The 15,741-nt window shown below is 47.8% G+C and overlaps 1 pseudogene; it reads right to left on the bottom strand.

Annotated features, from left to right (window-relative positions):
• Positions 1–413: 413 nt before the first annotated feature.
• Positions 414–15,010, bottom strand: LOC101607880 (annotated as a pseudogene).
• Between the last annotated feature and the right edge of the window lie 731 nt (positions 15,011–15,741).

Genomic DNA, 15,741 nt, shown 5'->3' on the forward strand with positions numbered 1-15,741 from the left:
CAGCGTTGGCCTGCCTCCCTTCCCAGCCTCGGTGGAGTCTATTATTTTCAAATTCTTCTTGCTGATGTCTGGTCCAGCCTTTTGCCAGACCCAAGACCAAAGAGTCACAGAGTGTCACCCTTCAGGAATGTAAATGATTCTGGTCCCAATATGGCCACTTAATCATACACTCCATGAATTCAGGAAGCTCACTTGGGGGAAAATACAGTTTTTCCTTTTCCTACGTTTGCTGCCTTCTCCAAACAAACTGTAAGAAAGAGTGCACCATCAGCAACTTGACAATTTGGAACTGAAAGAGAGTCTGGGATTCCATGTCTCCACCGACAGAAAAAAAATAAGAGGTCTTTGAAGTGCATACATCTGCACTTGGCAGTGTTTTCGACTGGCATCCTTTCACTCTTCACAGACCAAGCTCAAGCAAGAAAATCTTCTTCAGCCACTACCAGTAGGAGCTCATCCAAGATGGCCCAGAAGAGCACCAAGGGCTGTCCCACCGTGGGGACCAGAGGCAGGAACGCTCGTGCTTCCTCATCTTTCTCGGAACAGTCCTGTCCCTGCCTCGAGCAAGACGATGTGAGGGAGACAGCTCTGTTAAATGTCCCCCCCGCTGGATGATGGGAAATGGAGGTAGCCAGCGCCCCAGCACCGTACAAGACTCTCCCTGATTCTAGGTGACTCGGTGTGGCGCTGGGGTGGTCAGGCTCTGGTTTACAGGGAGACACGTGCGTCATGCTCCAACCGTGGACTCTGCCTTCCTGGCCGAGAGGCTATGACAATGGCCTAGACTCACTGGTGCCTCGGAGGAGCAGGACCACGGCCACGGCTGGACTTACTGGGACAGTAGGAAGAATACCGCTTCAGGTCTGCAAGATGGAAGGTGAGCTGCCGAGTCTCCACTGGCAGCTTGATGGGATCGAAAACCAGCCAGGAGACAAATCCCCAGGCATGTCTGTGAGGGACTTCTAAAGAGTAGGTTAGCGACAGTGGAAAGGCCCGCCCTGTGGGTGACACTATTCTATGGGCTGAGGTCCTGCATCTGATAAAGGGAGAAAGTGAGCTAAGCCTCAGCATTTGATGGCTCTCTGCTTCCTGATGATGGGTGTCATGTGACCAGCTGCTTCATGTTCCTTCTGCTGTGTCTGTCCCTGCCAGGACACAGCGTCACCTACAGCTGTGAGCCAAAACAAGCCCTTCCTTCCTGGAGTTTTACGACAGCAATGAGAAAAGTAGCCAAGGCATAAGGGTAGACTATGTATTTTGAAGTTCTGCTCTTTCCTACACACGTACGGCGCCCAGCATCTCACAACGATGACATGACCAGGCCTTCTTTGCCCTCCTGGGACTATGTAGGATTGCTTGGTGGTGGCTGTACATTCAGTATGTTGGAGCTGGAAAGTCAGGCACTTTGTGGTCTAGAAGGATTCTCTGCTTTATGAGATAGAGGTTAGAATATCTTGGCATCACCCTCTGGTCCCAGAGGGACTGCCCACTTCATGCCCTGAGAAGAGTGACCCATCTCGAAAACACTTCCTGTGCTGCGATGTTGGATCCCACCGTGGGAGCTGGTCATTGTGGAGCTGGCTACGCTGCCTGGGCCTGGAAATTCTTTGTCCCCAAGCGGTGTGTTCATGAGCAAGTCCTTGGTCACAGGGGTTTGGGAGCAGGGCCTGGCTGATGTTCCTCTCTTTCACTGGGCTTGGAAGAGGGAAGATAAGAAACTGCAATAGCGTGACTCACGTCCTGGCTGGCTACTGATGATATCCTAAGCGCAATATTTCCACTGATGTCCTCCTTGGCTTTGGTGCGTTTGATGGATATGATAATCTCGTTCAGGCTGCATTACATGCCACCAACTCCACGTCAAAGGACGAATGGATTTTCCAAACCTCAGTCACTGAGGAGGCAGTAAGCTCTGAAAAGAACGCCCCCCACTTCTTCCAACTGAGGACGTGGTGGGGGGGCGGTGAGGGCTGGAGTGTTGGGCCCAACGTGGAGGGCAGTGGCATAGCCAAGGCTGGCAGCTGGGAAGCAGGTAGGGACCTACCTGGGAAAGCACCCCAAAGTCAGCCTGGGACCTGTGTGTGGACCCTAAGAGAGAGCCTCTGGCAGAAGCTATAGGATAATCAGTAGGTTGGTCTTTTCTAAGCCAAGGGCTCTTGATAAAGGGTTGTTTCAGGCAGAACTCCACCCTCAAGTGGTGGGGAGATTCAGGCCCCAGTGTCATGTCCCTAGGATCACTGGAAACCAGGGCCACGTCCCAGCACCACTGAGAAGCCAGGGAAACTGCGAGACTCCTGACGGTGCGGGATGTTTCTGAAATGGCACTTGATAATCCACCCTGACATCCATGCCCTCATGAGCACCCTCCCCTTGGATATGAACCCGTGACTTGCTTTATTTATATTTATTTGTTCATTTGACAGAGAAAGAGGAGAGAGAGAGAGAGAGAGAGAGAGAGAATGGGCACGGCAAAGCCTCCAGCCACTCCAAACGAACCCCAGATGCCTCCTTGTGCATCTGGCTCATGTGGGTCCTGGGGAACCGAAGCTGGGTCCTTTGGCTTTGCAAGCAAACGCCTTGATTGCTCAGCTATTCCTCCAGCCCTCTGCCATTTTCATGCCTGATGTCAGAAGGACTTTCTGTGGAGTAGCTATGGCATCTGGACTGTTGTGCTTTGGGTGTGAACACTTGGTTCCCAGCTGGTGACACTATTTTAGGAGGTTGTGCAACCTTTTGGAGGTGAAGCCTTGTGGGAGGAAGTGGGTCACCAGAATATGGGAGCCTTAGGGTTCCAGCATCCCAGGTTTGGCAGAGTTCTCTGTGCTGCCTGATCCACTGAGATGTGAACAGGCAGACTCATGTTCCCACTTCCAAGGACAGGAGCCGCTCCCGCCACCTTTCCATGATGATGAGTGCAAATAAAATCCTTCCTGGAATGGCTTTGCCAGGTATGAGTCCTGGGGTTGAGAAAAGCAGCTGTTACATGGGCATTGCAAGCCTTGTTTCTCCTCTACTGCCCACGTGGGCAGCCCGGAGGACGCATCAAAGTCCCCGCGACTCCTGTGTCCTTGCACCTCCGTGTGACCTGGTTGAAACAGAAAGTGGGCAGAAGCGTTATTCTTGAAAGCTGGTCTCATCAGGGTGCCTGGAAACCAGTCTGCTCCTCACAGAAGTGACCATGAGCTGTGCTGTGACCCACAGGAAGTGCAAGCGCAGACAGGCAGTGGTCTTGGGCATGGTCTTACCTGTACACACCCTGCCTTGGGTGTGTAGTCACGTGGCCATGGCTAGAGTCACCCAGGTCCCGGGAGGAGCCAAGGGCAGAGCTCCGAGTTGAGAATCTGGCAGCTGGGAAACCAGCTCTTGCCTCCAGTACAGTTCCAGTTTGGCAAATGCCCCCAGCTCCCAGGTTCCATCGTTGCGCTCATAGACAGGCACGCGCATCGTTCTCCTTCCCCCAGCCACCATTTTCCCCTTGTTTTCCTGGCGGGCACTTTAGCTGAGTTCTCACATGCTGACAACAGGCCCTTGGGATATTAAAATAATACGTAGAATTATTATTATTTAGAAAGCGCAAAGTTTTCAAAGGGAGAGATTCCTCAGGCTAACGCAGTCCAGAAGCAAGAGGAGCGAGGGGTTCGCCTTACAGCCCGTGTCGTGGCTGGGTGTCTTCACCTTCCAGCCAGCTCCTCCTGGCAGTGTGAGGCCCAGACTGGACATGCGACACTTTCTAAGGTGACAGTGTGGCAGAGCTTGGGAAAAGGCCATTTGACTCCTGCAGTTGAAACATAAATCATCATTCTTTAAATCAGTAAATAAAAAACAAAAAACCCTGCCTGAAGCATGGAAGTCTCAAGCAGTTGGAAAATGTTGGAACCATTCGAGGTAAGCCTGCTGGGAAGTGAATCGTTTCACAATCCCGTCCATTCTCAGCTCTCTTATCTGATGAGTCAGGACACTGGATTTAAATAAGAGTGTCCAACTCTGCCTGATGCCACAGGTGCCCTGACCACAGGACCAAGTTCATGTCCCACCTGGACCCCAGCCTGGTGACATTAACGAGTCCCTTTCCCTGGTAATATATCCCTAATGAGTGCTGTCCTCTCCTGTGGGCAGCAAGGATCTTGGACAGGAAGAATTCAAAGGGCCCTTGAGGTTCCCAGGCTCCAGGTTAAAATTCAGGATTCATTTTAGAATCATATTTCAGCATTTGTGTGTAAATATATTTTGCTTTAAGCTTTCGGCACCAACTCCAACCTGTGCCTTCAGTAATTCATCTCGCCAGCCAGAAGTGGATGTTTTCTAGAAGGCTGGATTAAACAAGGAGTCTCTTGGGACGTGTAATAAATGGTTCCTCAAGCTTCCCTCGGGGCAGGACCACAGCTCAGCCCCCGGGAAAGAGAGGAAACCATTTCCTGTTTAAGAACTTCCAGACAAGAACATTCTAGAATCCATTCATTCGTTCATTGGATAGCCATCTATTTGGCATCTGCAGACACCTTTGCTGAGGCACTGGGGATGCAAAGGTACGAGACAGCCTGTCTGGGAGGCTGGTAAGGAGGGCGGCTGCTGCGGGCCAGGCCTGGCAGGAACAGACGGAGCTGGGTGCTGTATGCTGCCAGCCTTTCTGCCATGGTTGGCCCCTTAGATGTTGTGTTTGGCCAACCAGTGTCTTGTTACCTTAGTTTTTAAAAATGTATACAGCACTTGCCAACACTTAAAGTTTGGAAAATTCACACACACACACACACACACACGTACACATGAATACATGCCTTTCACACATGTACGATCCGGATTTCTAAATTCTCTCTAAACATTTAGGAGGTCCAAAAGATAACTGTACCACGTTCCTGTCTCCCCAGGATGAGCCACTGCCGAGAATGCCCACCTCTCAGGCATGTGCTCTCGCCCCTCAGAGTCCCCACCAGTGCCCCATGGACATCACAAAAGCACCGTCTGTTACCAGCTGGCCTCTGTGGTCATTTAAATAACTAGGTGACCTGTAGGGGAAAGCTTCAATCTCATAGAAGTACAAGGCCAGCCACAGAGGCAAGCAATATATGTGGTTAAAACTTTCTAGTAGTTACTTTAAAAAGCAATAGAAAGAGGCCTGGAGAGATAGCTTAGTCGGCGTCGTGCTTGCCTTGCAAGCATGAGGGTCTGGGGTGACACTCCCGAGCCCATAGCAAATGAAGCAGTCAGGTGTGCTGGAGTGCTTTTCGTAACCCTAATTCCAGGGTGGCGGAGACGGGATTGATGGCCAACCAGTCTAACGTCTAATTTGGTGAATTCCAGGCCTGTGCAAAACCCTGTTTCAAAAAAGATGGGCAACACCTGAGAAATGACACCAGAAGTTGTCCCCTGGTCTCCACCTGCACCCACGCGCACGCACTCCTCCCCCACAGAGAACTCCCACATATTTGCACACACAAAATTTAAAATAAAAACAGAAGAAAGCAACAAGTATGCTTTGTTTTAGCCACATATTATCAATTCAATGTCGAACTATGATACAATGAAAAATTACAAATGCAATATTTATTTTCCTATTCAAATCAATATTTAAAAATATGGTGTGAGCCGGGTGTGGTGGTGCACACCTTTAATCCCAGCATTCAGGAAGCAGAGGTAGGAGGATCATTGCAAGTTCAAGGCCACCCTGAGACTATATAGTGAATTCCAGGTCAGCCTGGGCTAGAGCGAGACCATACCTTGAAAAACCAAGTATATATACATATTCATACATATATGTGTGTGTGTTCTTATTGTACAGCTCAATTTACATTTCAGGTGTTCAACAGTAACCTATGGAAAAGGGAACAGGGCCGGACAGTCTAGGGTACAGTGGCATGCATGACAGAGTGGTCATGTGACAAAAGACGAGGTTTAAAAGAGACTTCTGTTGTGCTTACCACACAAGATGAAGACCTGAGTTCAGATCCCTGCACCCACGTCAAACCCAGGACATGGCACACACCCGTCACCCCAACACTCAGGAGGTGGATTCAGGAGGATCCTTGGGTCTTGTCTGTCATCTATTGTAGCTGAATCAGTGAGCTCTAGGTTCAGAGAGAGACTCTGCCTCAAAAACTAACGTGGAGGCTGGAGAGATGGCTTATCAGTTAAACACTTGCCTGTGAAGCCTAAGGACCCTGGTTCGAGGCTTGATTCCCCAGGACCCACGTTAGCCAGATGCACAAGGGGGCCAACGCATCTGGAGTTCGTTTGCAGTGGCTGGAGGCCCTGGCGCGCCCATTCTCTCTTTCTCTCTATCTGCCTCTTTCTCTCTCTGTCTGTTGCTCTCAAATAAATAAATAAATAAAAATATTTTTAAAAAGAAAGAAAAGGATTTTTAAAAAAAAACTAATGTGGAGAGTAACTGTGGAAGACACTCATTGTTGACCTCTGGCCTACACACACAAACAACACACACCCATTCACACACACAAAGGGGTTCATACCAGTGGCCTTTCAAAGAGGGGTGTTTCTTTGCTATTTCTTTAATTAATCAATTAATTAATTTGCAAAGGGAGACAGAAAAAGAGAGTTGGGGAAGAGGCAGAGAGAATGGGCACGCCAGGGCCTCTAGCTGCTGCAAACTCCAGATGCATGCACCACTTTGTGCATCTGGCTTTACATGGGTATTAGGGAATCGAACCCCGGGTCATTAGGCTCTTCAGGCAAGCGCCTTAATTGCTGAGCCATCTGTCTAGCCCTGGGCTTTCTTTTATGGAGAATTAAAAGCTACGGGTAATCCAGTTAGAGCCTCAAGTCTGATGTTTTAAATTTTTTTGTTGTTCATTTTTATTTATTTGAGAGTGATAGACAGAGAGAGAAAGAGGCAGATAGAGAGAGAGAGAGAGAGAGAGAATGGGTACGCCAGGGCCTCCAGCCACTGCAAACGAACTCCAGACACATGTGCCCCCTTGTGCATCTGGCTAACGTGGGTCCTGGGGAATTGAGCCTCGAACCGGAGTCCTTAGGCTTCACAGGCAAGCGCTTAACCACTAAGCCATCTCTCCAGCCCAAGTCTGATGTTTTTAAGCTCATCATTGTGACTAACATTCCTCCAGCGCGTTTTAGCTGCATTTACTATTGGACTACGGCGCATGGGTGTGTAAACACCTACCCAGAAGCATTTAGCAAGTGTCAGACAGGCTTCATGCCGCGGGTTCCAGGAGGAGCTACCGAGCAGGGCCAGTGGGAAAGGGGACCGGGCCAGACCCAGCACCAGCAGGAACGGGTCTCATGAGTTTTCCACGGTGCGGTCAGGTGCAAGGCTGTATTGATAGAAATTCTTTGCTTTGCGCATGGGCATGGGATGGTCTGAAAAAACTCTGTATAGTATAGCACCCCAGAACCTGTAAAGTAGCCTCTTCTGTGTTCAGCGGTTTTAGTACTTGGAGCAGTTGCCTTTCTTTGCATCCATCTTTTACGAAACCATTTATTTGCCTTAAACCCCACTATCCTGGGTGGCCCAGTAGAAGCCGAGTATCAAGCATGGCCACATTTTGTTGAAAGGGGCCTTTTAAAATTGCAGTCACATACATACATTGCCTTAAACACCTACAGTCACCGCCACATAACGTCCCAGTCTCATGTTTACTAAGTAATTATGGATTTGGTTGTACAATTATAATCTGTTTTAAATTACTGCTAAACACCATTTTTTATTGAGAAAAGAAGGTCATTATCTTCTGAAGAAACAAATTTTCTAGAAAAGTGGATATTGACTATGAAGAAAGAATTTCTTTATCCCTAAACCTTCCAACCAAAGTGCCCAAGCTTATTCACTTCCCTCCCAAAGTCCTTGTGTAATTCGATCTTATAGCAAAGGGGGAAAATACAGTCTTATGACTTTTATGGAATAAAGACAAGCTTCTCTGCCCCAAGACTGTGACTATCTCTGACTTTATTGTGCTCTGTGTCTCATTCTTTCTTTCTTTTTTTTCAAGGTAGGGTCTTGCACTAGTCCATGTTGACCTGGAATTCACTATGGAGTCTCAGGGTGGCCTTGAACTCATGGCGATCCTCCTACCTCTGCCTCCCGAGTGCTGGGATTAAAGGCGTGCACCACCACACCCTGCTTCTGTGTCTCATTCTTGCATGTGGTAAGGATGGAATTTATCAGAGGAACCCACTTGCAGAGCACCCCACAGACACTGTCCTTGGAAGAGCTTTATTTGGCTGAGTTGCTGGGTTTCTCTTCCTCTTCTTTTCATATTCTTTCCTCCCATCTGAACTGATAGCTGACCATTCCTTACTTGTCAATCAACTGCAACATTTTACAATCACTCCAACCCCACCAGGCAGTTTCTTTCCACGAATTCCTTCGATGTGAATCTTCTGTGTGCGGGCAAAGGCTGGGACAGAAACCCACCCAAACCCAGAAATATTTTCAAAGGAATTCCCCAGGGCGTGTTCAATTAAAAGGTTATGTTACAGCCTTCTGTAAATTCCATTATACTGTCTGGAAATGTACAGAGGGTAATCAGAGGTGCCTGTGAAGCAATGGTGGCTGGCACCACCAGGGTGGGTGGGAAAAGGCATGCCCGGGGGACGCCAGCACTCCAAGAGAGTCAGAAGCCATGTCCTCCGCCCCAGCCAAGCTGAGGTTTAGAGGCTAAGCCATTCATTCCACTGAATACTTGAGTAGGAAAATCATTAACCCAGGGGCAGACACACCAGAATGACCCACTACGGCGGGGGACGGGAGGAGAGAACAAGAGATGATCCACAGATTGTGTGTGTGTGTGTGTGTGTGTGTGTGTGTGTGTGTGTGTGCGTGTGACCCTCTGAGCACTTCCGGCTAGACTGCTGCAATGGCCTTATTTTCTTTGCTCAGTAAAGGGCAGAAAGGCAAGGGCAGACGATATTATTCCAGCAGACTTGCAGTGGTTTCCAATCAACTGTCTTTCCGCAGCAGCTTCAAGGGTAAAGTGGACTCCAAGCATCCCAGCAAGAAGAGATGTCCCATTACATACCGGTAACTAAGGAAGGTTTAATATATGATTGCTTCTTAAAGTATGGATAGTCTTTAAAGAAACCACCTCAGTTACTCTCTCTCTCTCTCTCTGTTTCTTTTTTAAAATATTTTTATTTTTATTTATTTATTTGAAAGAGAGAAAGAGGGAGGGAGAGAGAGAAAGAGTGGGCATATCAGAGCATCCAGCCACTGCAAACAAACTCCAGACGCATGTGCCACTTTCTGCATCTGGCTTATATGGGTCCTGGGGAATTGAACCTGGGTCCTTTGGCTTTGCAGGCAAGTGCCTTAACTACTAAGCCATCTCTCTAGCCCTCTTTTTTTTTTTTTCTTTTCTTTTTGAGGTAGGGTTTCACTCTAGTCCAGGCTTACCTGGAATTCACTATGTAGTCTCAGAGTGGCCTCGAACTTGCAGTGATTCTCCTACCCCTAACTCCCAAGTGCTGGCTTAAAGGTATGAGCCACCACGCCTGGCTGAGTTAATCTCTTTTTGCTATGAACAAACACTTGACCAGAAACAGCTTAGGGAAGGAAAGAGTTTATGTTGTCTTACAGATCCAGAAGGCAGAGTTAATTAGGATCCAGAAAAACGTGCAGGAGCAGGAAGCCTCCTCACACCATAGGCAGGAAGGTAGAGAGACAAACAGGAAGTGGGGCCTGACCACAAAACCTTAAGGCCTGACCCCAGTGCCAAGTACCCACTTCCTTCAGCAAGGCTCCATTTCTTAAAGGTTCCCCAACCTTCCCAAACAGGGCCACCATCTGGGGACACATGAGCCTCTGGGGGGACATTTTACATTCAAAGCCCAACAGAAAACAGCACAGGCCAGTGATGTACCATTAACCCAGCACCAGCAAAGAGCCCTTATCATCCTTAAGCCTCAGGGTCAAGGACACGGAGCGAGTGCTTGATGCCCGAACCCTACAAAAGGAGAGACACGAATACCACATGACCAGCCTTCATGACTTCCTGCTTGTCAATCTACTGAAAACCAGAGGGCACTGGAGGTTTCCTGAAGCAGCCCCAACAATCCAGCTGCCCTGGGCTCAGAGCTAGGATCCACAGGGTCGAGGGCAATGAAGAAATACACAACACCAGCCTTGACTTTGATGGGACCAAGCTGTTTATTGTCACAGAACAGGGGACCCCAGCGAGCTGGGTCACAGGTTGAATCACTGAGCCCTGGAGGTACAGCGGTCACTTGGGGTTTAAGACCATAAAATGACACTGCCCATTATTATGGCTGAGATAGGGGGGTGGTGACAGGTAACAGTCAAGATGTTGGGGCTTCATGGGACCCAAAGGTTTAGCTGGTTAAGGACATCAAAGCTGCCAGGCAGGGATCTCGGTGGTTGATGTTAGTATCAGTGCGAAGGAGAGGGAGAGCTGGGCTCTGCCCGCTGAGCTGGAATGTGGGCCGTCTCAATCCAGAGGGCGAGGTGGGAAGCCATGGCAGCACTTCGTGGGGTATATGCCAGGGCACAAAGGCCATACCATTCCATGCCTGAACTTGAAAACCATATTCTGGGTATGTAAACATACAAGCTACACATGTTTATCACACTAGAAAGATTACTATACTTTTTCTGGCTTTTTTTTTCTTCTGACAATTTAGGAGCATAAGTTGGGTCATGTCTCAGGCTCTTTCTTTTTGGTAAGGTGACACGTGCATGCATTTGTAACGATTTGAGGTCTGTCACACTCTGCTTTAAGGACCCATATTTGCCATGGAGCCAGGGAGCTGCAGACACCCACTTGGAAATGATATATTCCTCAGTCAGAGACTCCAACACCAAGGTAGCATGGCTTAGGTGTGTGGACTGTTCTAGAAGGCCAGAACTTGGACCAAATGATGCTTTCCTTCAGAAATGCTAAGATCTCTCACACATGTAATAAATATCTCAATGGGATTCTACAGCTGCCCTTGTTATGAAGCCGGGCGTGGTGGCGCACCCCTTTGATCTCAGCACTTGGGAGGCTGAGGTAGGAGGATCACCATGAGTATGAGGCCACCCTGAGACTACACAGTGAATTCCAGGTCAGTCTGGGCTAGAGTGAGACCCTACCTCGAAAAACAATAAAACAAAAAAGAGTTATGATCTCTTGCACCAAGTCCACCGGTCCAAGCGTGCATGCGCATGCATACACACACACACACACACACACTACATTGTGAGGACTTGACAATGGAAGAAAAGCTTTTCTTGTTAAAAAAAAATTTATTTATTTTTATTTATTTATTTGAGAGTGACAGGAGAAAGAGGGAGGGGGAGAGAGAGAGAGAGAGAGAGGGAGAGGGAGAGAAGGGGCGTGCCAGGGCCTCCAGCCATTGCAAACAAACTCCAGACGCATGTGCCCCTTGTGCATCTGGCTAACTTGGGTCCTGGGGAATTGAACCTCGAACTGGGGTTCTTAGGCTTCACAGACAAGTGCTTAACCACTAAGCCATCTCTCCAGCATAAGAAAAGCTTTTCCTTTCTTTTCTCATCTCATTCAACCTCTTTCACAGGAATAAAATAAGCAAATGCAATTGTAGTTAATGTATTTCTACTGCCTTGCAAATACTTTGGAGTTAGCTGTGGAGTAGATGGCAGAATCAAAGGGTTAGGACAAGCATGGAAGATTCATGGGGTTAGGGGCATGGAAGAGGAGAGGTCGTGAGACATTAGCAAGATTATGCCTCGGAATGGAAGGTCATCATTTACCATTCTCCAGCCAATTATTCTTTCCCATGCTGGAAACAACATCCCCAAGCCAGTATTTATGTCGTCTGCTTACCCAAGGATTATCTATCCCCCCATTTCCATGGTAAATCCAGTAAATATGGAAAAATAAAGCATTCCAGTTTGAATAATAAGATTACTTTCTCTGGGCTGATAATGTCCTACATGGTTTTAAAAAATAATGTAGTAACATTTTGACCATGCAAAAATGCAGACATTATGTATCCACAGTGGCCGAAGGGCCTCTCTTTAGACAGCAAACAGCAGAGGAACTAAATGTTTGAAAACACCATGAAAAGCCCCGTGGCACGGAAGTACTCGATTGGTCCGCACAGATTTCTTGTTCTTTCTTTGACTCTCATTTTCAGCTGAGTGCAGAGTCCTCCATGAGGTCCCTAGCAGTTGCTTTTGAGCTGCTGTAACAAAAGGCCTGAGAGAAACAGCTTGTGGGTGGGAAGCTTTATGGTGACTCATGGTTTCAGAGGGTGGCTGTCCATGATGGCTGGGAAAGCACGCACAGCGGCTCTCTGCACGGCAGTGGGAGCGTGTGGCAGAGGCTGTTCACACTGTGGATGACCAGGAAGCAGAGAGCGTGGGCCAGGACCAGGGGCATGGATGACCTCCAAAGTCCCTTCCCTGGCCAACCTGCTTCTGCCAACAAGACCTCAAAAGACTTCCAAAATTTTGCCATCAGGTGGGGAACAAGAGCCCACCTACGGCACTGTAAGAGACATTTCAGATTCAAAACCATGACTGGATTTTAACACTTTTGGCTACTGGCTCTTCATGTTTGGTTGCTTCGAAACCATTGCTGGTCTCTTGAGCCTGCCTTTGTGGTCCATTCTGGCTTTGACTTTCACTGCAGCCTCCCTCGCTGTGGATTGACAGAGCTCAATCAACTTGACCTTCCATTGCAAGTGTGCAATGGTCTAATGAGGGGTCATCCATGGTTGATTAATCGTGTGTGTGTGTGTGTGTGTGTGTGTGTGTGTGTGTATACTCCATCAACTTTCTGATCTCTGCTCTTTTACTGGACTGGGCTTATAGATGGGTATGGTCACACCCAGCAGTTTATGTGAGTCCTAGGGACTGAAATCAAGCAGTCTCTCAGGCCTTCAAGCTGACACAGGAAGTGCTCTAAACTGCTCAACCATCTATCCAGGCATGGTTGATTTCATTTAAAAATATATATAGTTAGTAAGAATAACTCTTGCTGTCAGCTAGTATTTCTTTTGAGCAGCAAACTGAACATTCAGCATCCATTAAAAATTTTATTTCAGGGGCTAGAGAGATGGTTTAGTGCTTAAGGCACTTGCCTGTGAAGCCTAAGGACCCAAGGTTTGATTCCCTAGGGCCCATGTAAGCCAGATGCACAAAGTGGTGCAGGCATCTGGAATTCGTTTGCAGTGGCTGGAAGTCCTCATGCACCCATTCTCTCTGCCTGCCTCGTTCTCTCTCTCCCTACAATAAATAAATAAATAAAGCTGGGTGTGGCGGTGGACACCTTTAAAGCCCAGCACTCGGGAGGCAGAGGTAGGAGGATTGCCGTGAGTTCAAGGCCAGCCTGAGACTACATAGTAAATTCCAGCTAGAGCGAGGCCGTACCTCGGAAAATCAAAATACATAAATAAATAGATAAAAATAAATAAATAAATAAAATAAAATAAAATAAATTCATCGCAGCCAAATAAAATTGCTACTGGAGGTAGCATGACTTATTTGGAGTTGTTTCCATAGAAGGGAAAAAATTATTGAAGATCTGTAAAATAACTTCCACAAGGCTGACTTTTGCATAACATGGTAGCCACACAATGCGTCACGTCTATTGTGTCAAAATGTGCGTTAGATACAAATACTCGAACCATGAACCAAGCCTCCATCCTTCAATAACTCGAACGAAGATGAGATGCCTAGGGGACAACTTGGAGGACCTGCAAAGATAGGTTCTTCAAGCACAAATGGACCAGTGCTCAGTTACATGCGCTGAATTGCACCTCTGGTCCTGGAATCATTCACGTAAGTTCTAAACGTGGGAGGTGTCAAAGGACTGGGACCGCCAGCATTCAAAAGCAGCCTTGTCAACTAGGCGAAAAACCAAAAAACCCAAACCAGAAAACACTCTCCAGCATGTCCTTCTGCTGCCCGTCATTGACTGCCCTGGGAGGAACTTTGAAATGAAAACAGAAAAAGAAAAAATAAGGAGCTGTCACTCCCTTTACTTTCCCTGTTTAAAATCAAACAGAAAACAAACATCAATTCCATTATACACTAACATTGTCAAAATGCATCATCTGTATAAGAGAAGGACTGAGAACAAAGGTGTGTTTAAAGGGATCCAAACACAAGTGAGGGGGGCCACCTCAAACCCTGCCTTCTCCCAGAACTCCAGGGCAGCCACTTGCTGACCGCTGCACTGAACAGAGTTGCAGAATTCTTGGCCAGGTTCTTGAAATGGTGATTCAGTAACAAAGCAAGGCGTTTCTCATCCAGAGGTGTTGAGGCCAGCACCCTCAAATTCTACAAATAATCTCGGTGGATTGGCCTGGGACACGAGTGCGTCCGGGGGATCTGCGAGAGCTTCAGCATCCTGCAGTCTCTCAGGTTTGTAGAGTAGCTGAGCGTCCAACATTGGATTGAAGTGCTTTTAATATCCCTGCCACACCTTCACTTACAACATACTCCTATTATTTGTGTTTCCTCGAGGTTTCTTACAATTTTCACAACTTTCACAATTGAATCTCCATTCTTTTTCGCAGGAAGATTGTTAAAAGCTGGTGTTTGTCTGGTAATTGGATCCATCAACAAGCCATGGTTTCAGCTCTCCAGAAATATGTACCGTAACTTGAACTCTACATATATGTTTCCTCATTTTCACCTGGAGGGCCTGCCCCCGCCCCTTTGTTCCCCGGGGGGGGGGGGTTAAGGTGTCTCACTTGTCTTGCCCCCATCTCCCTCCAGGTGGGAACTGCTTGTTCTTTTGATGTTTTTGGGTCAACATTTTTCTGCTGAAGACCAGATGTCTTCTTTCCTGGAGAGGCCCTCCCATCTTCCCCTCTCCATACGGCTCCTGTTTGGTCTTCTGAAGTTCTCGATGTTTCTGAAAATCAGTGTTCACATTTTTGAGTACTCTTGCTCTCTGGGACCCATTTATCCTAAGTTTTATACCCACCACGGATGCCTAAAGTATTTTACTTGTTTGTCCTTTATGGCAACCTGTACATATTTGCCTTCATAAAGCAGAGGCCTGTGAAAGCCCAGCACCTACTCACCCTCCTGAAATTTATGCCTGGGCACCATTTGCAAGTGATTCACTGCCTCCTCCTCCTGCCACCCCCAACCACCACCCCCTTTGGTTTCTACCTTTGACATTAATGCTAAATGAACCTTGGCAATAACTACTAATGATATTCTCTTGTTTGTTTGGGTCAGGGTCTCATGGAGCCCAGGCTGGATTATTTTTACACCATCATTTGGAAGAAGAAGGAGAAAATCTGGGGTAGAGGAAGTGACTTTAGTTTCCCATGAGCCCTTGGAGTTTCTCACTTAGCAGGCAGGAGGGGGAAGAGAAAGGAGGAAAGACAGTGCAGGGAACCCCAAGTGTAAGGCCGGGAGGCCATGGCTGAGGCTCCTGTACTTCTTTTAACTGACTGAGGGTGGCAACCCGGCCCTAAAACGTGTTTGCCTCAGTAGTTGTGAGAGACTGGATAGACCCATCTTCAGGAGTGAGGTAGAAAGTGCCTAAATGTTATGCAGCGTTTCAAAATTTAGCTCATTACCATCTGCAATAGGCTGTTGGATCTGATTTTCTGTCCACCATCAGGATCTAGGAGAGATGGAGCATGTGTCGTCCTCACATCCTCTTGGGTGGACAGGGTGGGGAGGCGGGGGGAGGAAGAGACATGGTGGTCCCTTTGCATTAGCAGCAGTTGGGATTCCCTCAAGGGTGGCCACTTTACACCAGCAGCTGCCCTAGAAAAATCTCATGCTGGAAGAAGAATGGGTGACATTATAGATGTCATGCAAGAGTT

This window comes from Jaculus jaculus, chromosome 9 (genome assembly GCF_020740685.1).
Source record: "Jaculus jaculus isolate mJacJac1 chromosome 9, mJacJac1.mat.Y.cur, whole genome shotgun sequence".
In the NCBI taxonomy this organism is placed as follows: domain Eukaryota; kingdom Metazoa; phylum Chordata; class Mammalia; order Rodentia; family Dipodidae; genus Jaculus; species Jaculus jaculus.